General features: G+C 37.9%; 1 pseudogene; it reads right to left on the reverse strand.

The window, feature by feature from the left end:
- Positions 1 to 635: 635 nt before the first annotated feature.
- Positions 636 to 735, reverse strand: LOC111559595 (annotated as a pseudogene).
- Positions 736 to 12,068: the final 11,333 nt, after the last annotated feature.

Here is a 12,068-nt window from a genome sequence, read left to right on the forward strand (position 1 = left end):
GGGCTTTCAAATCATAGCAATTTTTAATAATGAAAATTATGTTTTAAAGAATAGAAATTTCCAACAGTGGTATTCAGACTTTGGAAACCCACAGAGTAGTTCTACTTTACTCATTTCTAGAAAAAGAAAAAAAAAATTCTACCCATCCTCATCTTGCCCACTTGAAGTATAAAGATGAAGTTTTTATTATCCTAAAATTGCCTCCAGCTTCTGGACAAAAAAAGTGATACTATAAGACCATATTACTCTACCTTTCTATCTGCAATTTCATATAAAATCATGATGCAACAAAAGGAACCAAACAACAAATTCATAAATTACGGTCAGGCGAACCTTCTAACATTGAGGCTTGCCATTTATTTCAACTAAGATGCCACCACTAATTTAAGCCCCTGTTGTCTCTATATAAATGTTTTAGTCTCTATGATTATATTTTATTTCTTTGTCACATTAGTACAGATATGGTCAATACCTCCAGAACCACTCTATTATTATCAATATATTACATCTTATAATTATCCATCAATAAAAATCAATTCAAAAACGAAACAGAATATTATTAATTTAATTATTTCTATTCTCCTTGATAGGAAATAGTAACTAGCCTTTCAATATATTATATAGAGAAGAGAGAGAAACATTTGAAACGCTTCCTAAACTTATAGGTCATCCTTGCACAGGGGCTATGCTAATCTCTGTATCGTTCCAATTTTAGTATACGCACTGCCAAAGTGAGCACAAGATAGCATCATTTGGAAAACAGTTTAATTTCTGATATCAACTGATTGATTTCTTCTTCCCTCCATCTTCCTTCTTTTCTTCACTATTTTTTTTTAGAATTAGAAACTTTTAGGTATGAATGCATTTTTACCCTTCACTCTTTAAAAAAAGAAAAAATCCCACTGTGTCAACTGTGTTGGGTACAGGAAGGCAGTGGGAAATTAATCCTTTAATAATACAACAGACAGAAAAGCAGTCACTTTGGCGCCCAAAAGCAATTAGTGGAAGTAGCCAGAACTAGGAGAGCAGCTTTCTTGGTCTCAATGATAAGGCAGTATAGGAAGGCCAATGTCAATTACCAGAATAGTTAGGAAAGAAATTATGAAAAATACATAGACAGGAGCAAGTATCAAGGAAAGCTTGCCGGGCTGAGCTGTGTTCAATGTGAGAACTTTCTAGGTAAGTGTTAAAGAGGATACGTGGAGGGCTACATGGAAGTGAGGGAAACTAGTGAGGTTTCAGCCCCAATTAGTTAGATTTAGTTGTTTTAATAGATGTGCCTATGGATGAGCCCAGGTCCTCGGATGATCATCTCAGACAGAAGGAAGCCCAGAGAGCTACAAAAAGCACGGCTTTAGTCCCTGGTGCTGGATCGCCTGACAGCAGTTTTGGAGAAAGAAGAGACTAAAATGAAAATATGCTACTTTTAAAACTACAATAACGACAACTTTAAAGCTATTGTTGTAAATGCCAAGAAGAAAATAATTTAACAGATGTTTCTGCCTTGTAAGAATTGACACAAGCCAACTCTCAGGAGTCATTTCCTAGAAAGAAGAACTGGCCCAACACAACTGGGAGTTTACTAAATAATCAACTTTACTTTTCAAAATATTTTTGAGTCCTACAAATGGACAAAGCATAACAACAACAACAACAAAAACCTACAGCTGTTCTTTACAATATTACTCTATGAATAACTTTATCAATTTAGGAGATAAAGAGTTCTCAGAAACAGTAAATCAGATTGGAGAAGTCACAATGAACGAGGAGACATAGGAGTTCACATAAAAGAAGACTGCACTGAAGTCTTTGAAAAATCCCAAATTATCCCTATAGAAGCCATACTTATAGGACACACTTGCATCAGCATTTTTTTTTAAGTTTATTTACTTATTTTAATCGAGAGCATGTGCTAGCAGCACACAGCACAGTTGTGGGGCTTGATTCCACAACTGTGAGATCATGACCTGAGCAGAAACCAAGAGTCAAGAGTTGGACACACAACTGAGTAATCCACCCGGGTGCCCTGCATCAGAATTTTTAATGAAGCTCCCTAGTGGAGAGGCTGGATTGCTGAAGGGATGATCCTGGTGATTAACTCACCAGAGGCTTGTAGTGGTAATCCCCTTGGAGTCCAAAAACCAGGAGTCCTTAGTAAACTACAGAGTGTAGTCTCTCCACGATGAAGCCCTGCTAACTGACTTTACACAAGACTGATCTATGTACTTCTGATCAAACAGCTCAATGACCATTCATTAATTTACCACAGCAGTCACATTATTTCAGTAATTAAGCACCTACATTCCTTTCCAAGGCTTCCCTTGTTCCAGATTCAACAAGTCCATGTTTCAGAATGATTAAGAACTCAAACTTGAAGTTCTGACCATTCCAGCTCTGCCACTGGAATGAATCCCAGCTCTGCCGCTTACTAACAATTTAACAATTGAGCATGTTTCTTAGTCTCTGTGGAACCAAGTTCCTTTATTTGTACAATGGGGCCAATAACAGTTTCCACTCCAGAGTGCTGTTATGAAAATTAATTTAACTAATACATATAAAGCACCCAGAACGGTGTCTGACACACAGTAGTGATCAACTATTTTGAGCTGTTAGTTAGCAAGATATTTAAGAACCCATATTTTTTCAGCACAAAGTTGCTTGGTAAGTATGAAATGGAAGATCCAAGGAAGTAGGGTAGTGGTAGTGTTTCATACATTCAGTTTTTAATAAAGCTAAACTAACAAGTGTGTCTTTATCTCCCAAATCTAGAATCTCCCTTAATGGAGCAGTTACTAAAAAATCAAGCAGATCTTCACATTCTCAGTCTCAATTTTCTAGGCTTTCCACTTTTCTCCATCAGAGCTATTCCTTCTTTGGATGAGTTAATAGCACTGATTAAATTTCATTCAAGTGTGATTCCCTCGAGGCTCAGAGATATTATGTATTGATTGAATCAATCAAACTGCCAGAGTTTTAGGAGCGCTATTATATGGTATATCATATCCTGTTAGATGTCTACTTTAGAGACTACAGCAAACCCTGTCCAATCCTGCTCCCTAACACCTCAACCTGCCTGACTTAACCTCGGATAGGCAAATTCTCAACATGCCTGTGTTGTTCTTCTCTACCTGAGGGCTTAAAGTAATTATATTTTAAAGTCTGTTGGAACTATGACATTATATAGGGGAAAGTATATGATTATATAGGTATGTCCCTATATCCAGTCAGAGTAATCAAACACAAAAATATTTATCTCCCAAACCTCCCAAATCTTCCTTTTAACCACTCTTCTGAGTACCTATTCTCAAGACATCAACCCATTTTTACAGGGTTCAATCCTCAGGTCAGAAAACATTTTAAATATTGTTTAAAATGCTTTTCCCCAGATATAATGTATCCAATCAGTAAAAAAAAAAAAAAAAAAAACAAAAAAACGCACAAAAAAACCCTGAGCGTACATCCCCAGTGTATGTTTTTATATATTAATGATATACATGTACTATTATAAGTATATTTAATTTAAATATAAACAGTCATTTAAAAGGATGAGATAACCAAGTATTAATAGAAGCTCTAATATTTTAATTTGACATCCCAATAAATCATTTCATACATACCCCAGGGTGACCATACCCTGATTTAGATAGCATTGTTTCAAGTATATGGTACACACCATCCTGTATCTCCTAAATTTAAAAGCCAAAAAATGTGGAAGATACAACTTTGTAGAAATCATGGTAGGATATATGGGTTACCACTTCATTACTGCCCAGGGGAGTAGAAGTCTAGATTCCCCATTTGGCCTCTGTTGACAGTCAGGGGGAGGATTCCTCATTACTATTGGGTGGGAATAAGAATTCTAGCTCCCACAGGGTGTCCACCAACCTCCCTGGCTGGAACAGATAGAAAGGCCTCATCAACTGTTCCCCATACGGCCTTCACTGACACCGCAGGGCCTTATTATTGCAGTGTGGTGGTATAAGTCCTGACTCTCCACTGGGCCTTCTCTCACACCACCCCCATGGTAAGAGAAAGGCTGTCTCTTTGTTACCACATGGAGATGAAAGTCTGTCTCACCAGTCAGCATTCTCTGACACTAACCTTAGTGTGAAAGTGGAAGCACTCCATTACAGCCGGACAAAGATTGAGATCTAGGCTTCTCAAATAGGCCTTTACTAGCATGAGTGGAGGAGGGCCATGCTTTTTGTTTGTTTCATTTTGTTTTTCCTGTGGTGTTCAAATGTAGCAGAGTAGCTATTGTGTAAAATTTTTCTAACTTGTAGGCTGCCCCTTTCTTGGTCCTCTGACTTGCAAACACAGGTTTTTATTTGGGCATTTTTTATCTGTGCCTGTTGGCATTTACCAGTTGCCTACATCTTCATTCCTATCTGGATGTATCAGCCAACAAAAAATTCAGGACACTCACCACCATGGTGGTTCTTGGATTTCAAAGTTGACAGTGCTCTTCCTTCTTCTCTCCACCATACAAAGACTTCTTATATTGTTTAATATATAACACCCAGGGTTTCTAGTTATTTTTAGTGGGAAGGTGAAAAAGCCAGTATTTCCAGGAGTGGAAGTAAGATTGGTTTTCTCTGAGATATTTAACCTTCCTGTGTCTCAATTTGCTCATCAACACAATGATAATAATTCTATCAACTTGCAGAGTTGTTAAAATAATTAAGATTTTTTTTTTTAAGTTAGCCTGGCATATCATATACTCTCTAAGGACAACTGTGTAAAAGATGTTTCTAAGAGTTCTGGTTATGTGAATGAATCATTATAATATTATTTCTGTGACACACTGTGTTCACCACTCTGAACTGCATGTTATATACTCTCTAAAAGAGCCATCTGTAGGCAAGGTGTCTAAGAGAGCCAGTTCCCCAAATGAATTAGTATAGTGTTGAAAAAAGAAGTTATCCTGCAGCCTGGCACATTCTAGTTACAAAACAAACATTTTAAAAAAGAAAAGGAGAGCTGTTATTATTATTATTACATCAGTAATGACATCAGTGTTTTCAATTTTGATATCAGTAATTATTGATGCAACTGGCTAAAGCAGTTACTGGATATAAAATAATCCTAGACTAGTAGGTACTTTGACAACTTCCATGAAACAAAGCCATCCTCACAAACTGTTAAGTGATAGACTGCGTAATACACAGAATCCCTTCCAACCTCACGAAACCAGAGGCCTACTGTTTCGTCTAAAATAATTTACACACATAACTGGTAAGAAAAAAAGATCTTAGGTCACTACGTTTTGCAATGCTTTTGACATTGGTCAGCTGAAACCAACTGAATGGTATTCCAAGAGCAAGAGAATGACAAGGCATAGGTTAGTTTGCCTATTTATGAATGATCAGACTGATCTGCTCACCCTGATTAAATTAAAAAAAAAGAGATTTGACTTATTTAGGATAACTGGATTAGGTAAATCTATAGCCGTGATTTCATATACTTAGAGCTTTAAAAGTAATAAAATATTATCATCAATGAGAGTGACGAGGATTATAATACTAACCATCATGACCAAGATAATAGCAATCGAAGAGATGTCATTAATACATTTCGGATGTAACTGCTTAGACAACCAAATGAACCATACAACTTGGTGGGGTTTTTTTTCCCCTATGAACTTACACACATTTCTTGTATTTACCATATTACTACACGATAGAGCAACCCTTGACGAAGAAATTTAAAGTAAGGTCACCACAGGATACTGGCCGAGGAGAAGGTAGGTGGTTAGTATGGAAGGAATCTTGCCCTGATGACCTGTCTGTGCTCCTCCAGTTTGGACAAGAGTAAACACCATTACCACACAAAGTCGTGGGGATCAATGTTGGCATATACAATTTAAAATCGTCTCTGTACAGCAAAAAATAGAACTGTATTTTCTTATCAGTGTGATTTTGAGATAATGATAATTTAATTTCAGTCTCTTTATTTATTAATTGTCTATAGACTCAGAAAGAACCTCCCTCACAAAAAGCCTTTCTCAACAAAGTAGGCAGGCAGAGAGGTTTCTCACAGCTGCTCTCAGCGGTGCTCAGATCGCTCAAGTGAATTACTGGAAACAATGGATACTGAGAATAAAAGAAAAATGATTGGAGAGAATAGAAGTTGATAGCATTGAAATAAAAACCTTCCAGTGGGGCAGACCTGTGTGGAACTGCATGTCTTTGCATATTTCCCCAAGGAGAGAAGTAAAGAATGGTTTTGCCTGTGAGATGCATTTTAAAACTGTAAAATAAAAGGATCATGTATCAAACCAAATTGTGTTGGCTTGGAGACATATTATATCTTTGCACAATTTTGCACTCCCTACAATATTTTTCATATTATTCATTTACTTTATTCCTCCCTTATGGATGGATGGATGGATAGATAATTTATTGGTACTGACTCAGTAGCACATAAATCTAAACTCCTGATCACTTAAAACCCCTAATGAATCCCCCGGAAAAATATCTGTAAAATATTTTCCCTCATCATCATTTCTGAAATGGTCTGTAATTTAAAGTGTGCTGCATTATTCCTGGACCATTCATTCGGTGTATCTATTGCACACACCCCCCCCCCCCAGTATTTCCATAAGTTCATTTGTTATTGTCAGAGCACAAATCAACGTCTTATATTGGCTTAAGCACAAGGAATCCATACCAAGTCTAAGTCGGCACCTCTATTCCCAACAACTGGTCACTAGATAGTATTATTTACGACTCCTGTTGAAATAGCAAAGGTACAGACAACATTGTACAATGAGCTCTATTCATGTGAATAACATAGTATTAGAAAGATGAATGGGGGTTAAAGGTAGATAACTGATAAGGAAACAACTAATTTTTGATAACGATTTTAAATAAAATCCTTGGCTTACAGGAGAAGGAGACCCTAAGTTGTAATCCTAGAAAAAAAGAGCTATACTTAAAAACACCTTTTGAACTAGGTCTGTTTTGCACCCTAACAAAGCAAGACCTTTTTAAAACATGATCTTGTCTGTCACAGCTAACCAAAAGAAAAATCTCACCATGTTCCAAAATGAGCTTCACTATTTGGGGCAAGGTTACTTTTAGTCTCAGTTTCCACGTCTCTGTCACTTTCTGAATTATCCCATCAGGCCCTAGATTTAAAGGCATTATGGCAAATCAGTGGTAAGTATAAAACAGAAGCTAATTTTTGCAATTACAAAAAACTCCTTTGGGGGTGCCTGGGTGGCTCAGTCGGTCGAGTGTCTGACTTGGTCTCAGGTCATGATCTTGTGGTCTGTGGGTTTGAGCCCCACACATCAGACTCTGTGCTGACAGTTCAGAGCCTGGAGCTGCTCCGGATTCTGTGTCTCCCTCTCTCTCTTCCCCTTCCCAGCTCATGTGCTGTCTCTTTCTCTCTCTCAAAAATAAACATTAAAAAAAGTTTTTTTATTAAAAATAAAACAAAAAACTCCTTTGTTAGTGGATATTATTTGACTCAGGAATATAACCATGAATCGTTTTGCTTTTCTAGAGCACGTTCCATTTCAAGGAATTTAAGAAATAGTCCCTTTGGGTGCTCCTGTGTGGCTCAGTCGGTGAAGCATCCAACTCTGAATTCCAGCTTAGATCATGATCTCATGGGTTTGTGGGTCTGAGCCTTGCATCAGGCTCTGCACTGAGCATGGAGCTTGCTTGGGATTCTCTCTCTCCATCTCTGCCTCTCCTCTGCTCACATGCTCTCTCTCACTGTTTCTCAAAATAAATAAAACTTTAAAAAAAAAATGAGTCTCCTTTGAAATAAGATCCATGATGGTAAATAGTTGGGACCATTCCAATAAGAGAAAGTAATGCTGCCTAAGATTTTTGTTGACTAAGAAAAAGTGTTCTACCTCATTTCTTGTTATGCAACAACTGTATGACTTCTTCTTTGTGATTTGAAATGATAATGTCACTCTGGGATCCCAGGACACTTTAAGAATAAGGGGTTCTGCATCTGAGATCAGCTGTGTGGTTTTTAAAAGTGCACCTGTCAAGGAGACACTGCAGTCCATGCCAATTTCTTCTCAACAGATGCCACCAAATCCATCTATTTCTGCTTTGATACCTGTCTCTCTGAGCACCACCTCTGTTTAGGCATTTCACAGCATTTGTATCCAGCAAGATTCAAAGTTCTTTTCTCATTCTGATTTGTTTTGCTGCATGATTAAGAAGAGTCAACATGTAAGGAGACGTATGTTGTGACAGGCACTATTCTAAATGCTTTGAATATGTGAGCTCACTTAATCCTTTGAGGTCAAAACTATTATTATTTTCATATTACAAGTGAGGAGTCTGAGGCATAAAGAGCTAAATATCTTAGTAAAAGTCACTCAGGGGACGCCTGGGTGGCTCAGTGGGTTAAACACCTGACCCCTGATTTCAGCTCAGGTCACAGTCTCATGATTGTGAGATCCAGCCCTGCATCAGGCTCCATGCTGAGCCTGGAACCTGTTTAGGATTCTCTCTTTCTTTCTCTCTGCACCCCCCTTATGGTCTCTCTCTTCCTCTCTCTTCCTCTCTGTCTCTCTCCCTCCCTCTCTCTCCCCCCCCCCCCAATAAATAAATAAAAGCCACTAAGCTAGGGAGCAATGTAGGCAAATTTGAACTCAGGCAGTCTGTATTCAGAATCCACTCTTAAGCAATACTCTTTTGCCTTGCTATTAGGGTGGCCAGAGAATATATGAGACATCCAGTTAACATTTAGTATCAGATAAACAATCAGGCTTTTTAGTATAAATATATCCAATATATTGCCTGAGGCATCTTTATACTTAAAAATTATTTTGGGGGGGGGGGGCGCCTGGGTGGCTCAGTCGGTTAAGCATCCGACTTCGGCTCAGGTCACGATCTCACACAACTTGAGTTAGAGCCCCGCATCGGGCTCTGTGCTGACAGCTTGGAGCCTGGAGCCTGCTTCAGATTCTGTGTCTCCCTCTCTCTGACCCTCCCCCGTTCATGCTCTGTCTCTCTCTGTCTCAAAAATAAGTAAACATTAAAAAAAAACTTTTTAAGTTATTTTTAACCTAATATTCAATTGTAACTGGTGTATTCTGTATTTTTATTTGATGAATCTGGCAGCCCAGCAGGGGACTGCCATTTAGACTGACTTTTCTTCTCCTACATAGTCTCTAAGACCTTCAGCAGTGGCTTGGCAATTGCCAAGGCTTTTTCCTAATTCATCACCATAGGGTTCCTTAGCTGCTTGCTAAATGACAAAGCTTTAGAGCGAGCTCTCAATATTATATAGATCAGGGCTTGAAAACCTTTTTCTGAAAAGGGCAAGATAATAAATGTTTAGGTGTTCTGAGTTGTACAGGCTCTTTCTCAACTAGTCAACTCTGCCAATATAGCAGGAAAGCCACAGACAATACATAAACCAACAAGTGTGGCTATGTTCAAATAAAATTTGTTTACAATGATAGGCAGCAGGTCCTATTTGCCTATGAACACTAGTTTACTGTTCCCTGCCAGAGACAGACACTTCTGTAAGATTTGGTGAGCTGAGTTCCCCATCTGAAAGCAATCAACCCAACCAAAAGACACCACAAGAACATAAGCTCTGTCTGCAAGTTATCTTCTATTTAGCGCAAGAAATCTTCAGTGGAGAAATTGCCTCTCAGTATCTTCCAAAATGTGGCCAGCCCTTATCTCATATGATAGTCACATCATCTTAGGAAAGAGGTCTCATCAAATACAATCTGAATGAAAGGCAGGTCCCGGGTCTTGCAGCAACTTTTGTATGTGTCCCTGAGATGGAGTTATCTATAATTACCCCGTTTTCATTTCCATACTACTCAGAGAAGCCTGTTTCCTTGCATCTTCTACTTCCTCTCTTCTTCCCTTCAATTTACTTAATAGTGTGAAGCTGAGCTCTTTGCCCACTGTTTTAGTCCTTCTGTTTCTACTGCATTTAAATCCTTAAATGCCAATTCCTGACCTTCTGTGGCCCAAAAATCTCATAGTTCGGCCAAATCCAGAGGCTTCCCTCTGTTTCATTCCCTGTTTCATCATTCTGCCATGTTTACAGCTTTGAATTGCTTGTCTCTCAAATCACTGTCCTTCCTTGGAATCTGAGAATGAGCTCTCTGTTCTCATCTTACGTCTGTGACCACTTTCTCAGTCTCTACAGTAAAGTGTCTGCATTCATGGCCAGAGAATTCTCCCTGTTCTTCTAGGTGGCATCTCTTTCCTTCCTGCTAGAATTTATGCTGGCTCTGTAATTTACACTGACCAATGGAATGAAGCAGAAGTGGAACTGTTTCAATTCCAGATCAAATTCTCCAGAAACCTGGCAATTTCTGCTTCTACTCTCTGAGAGCCTATAGTTACCAGGATGGTTGCCTAATTCCATGGGTAAAGCAAACTCAATATATCCTGTCTGGGACTGAAACATGACTCCCTCGTCCACAAGTTTATATGTTGAAGCCCAATCCCCAGTACCTCAGAATGTGACTGCATTGGGGGATAGGGCCTTTAAAGAGGGGATTAAGTTAAAATGAGGCTGTTAGGGTGGGCCCCAATCCAATTTGACAGGTATTTTTATAAGAAGAAAATTCGAAGTACAAAGAGACATCAAAGGTGCGCGCACAGAGGTTGATGACACAGTGAGAAAGAAGCCACCTACAAGCCATGGAGAAAGACCTCAGAAGAATCCAAACCTGCTGACACCTGTACCTTGGACTTCTAGCCTGCATAACTGTGAGACACTAAGTTTTTGTTGTTTGAGCCACCCAATCTATTGTATTTTGTTTTGGCAGCCCTAGCCAAGACAGGTGTATCCCAAACCTTGCTAACCAACGCTATACAGCACAACTTACTTTGCAATCTGCTTCTCCTCCAGTAGTCCCTATACCAGTAGTAATTCACTGGAAGCCAGCCTACTTAGCTAGTGTTTGTTCTCCATTTGAACTTTAGCCACTATAATATTCTTCTAACATACACAAATATAAATTCACGTGGATTAAGAATCCAAATGGAAAAAGTTAAAATTTCACACTTTTAGAAGAATTGTAAGACAATGTATTTTATCACCTCAGAATAGGAAATTCTAAAATAAGTCACAAATAACATAAGCCATAATGAAAATCATAAGTGAAATTAACTACATCAAAATAAAATATTTTCGTTTAAGAAAATTGACCATAAACAAAGTGAAAAAAGTCACATACATGAGGAAAATATCAGTAACACGTGTAATTAATAAAAACAATATTTGGATGATATTAAAAACTTAATTTGAGTAAGCACCAAGAAAATTAAAAATCCAATTGAAAAACGAGCACAACAAACGTTAAGTTCACAATAGTGGAAATTTAAATGTATAATAAAATAAAACTCATCTCACTAGTAATCTAAGAACTACAAAATTAAAAATCATGTGGTATTCCCTTTCAACTAATTCAATTCACACCTAAACAAAAATAGAGACAAATATAAGCACTGGTGAGGGTGTAGCTCAACTGGAACACACACATATTGTTAAAGGGAGAACCAACTGTCAATAATACAACAAATCTGAAAAGATGCATATGGTTCCAGGACCCAGGAACCACACTCTTAGTTTAGAATGGATTTTCAGTTATTAACTCTACACTCTAATGGCCTCGGGAGCTTTTTGTTTGTTTTATCTTTAATACTAGTACCTGATCAGTGGCCCAGCACAAATGAGTAAGAATCTCTAAGGGTGAGGCTCAGATGAGGATGAGGGGGATTGCAATCTCCAACCATTGCTAAAACCACTGTCCTCCCAAAAATGTCACACAGGTGCACAGGAGACACCTCTAGGAATACTCACTGCAATATTATCTGTCATAACTCACAATTAGAAACAAAACCAATGTTCTTCCTCAGGAAAATGGATTAATAATTTGTGGCATAGTCACCCAGTGGAATAATACAGAACAGTTAAAATTAACAAGCTAGTGTTGTATAATTCAATATGAATAACCCCTAAACCATGGCTTTAAGTAAAAATGTATTCAGAGTTATATGTATACTACAAATTTAAATATATATAGTTATAAATACTAGAAATTTAATATTTAAATTAAA

This window comes from Felis catus, chromosome A2, assembly GCF_018350175.1.
Source record: "Felis catus isolate Fca126 chromosome A2, F.catus_Fca126_mat1.0, whole genome shotgun sequence".
Taxonomy (NCBI): Eukaryota; Metazoa; Chordata; class Mammalia; order Carnivora; family Felidae; genus Felis; species Felis catus.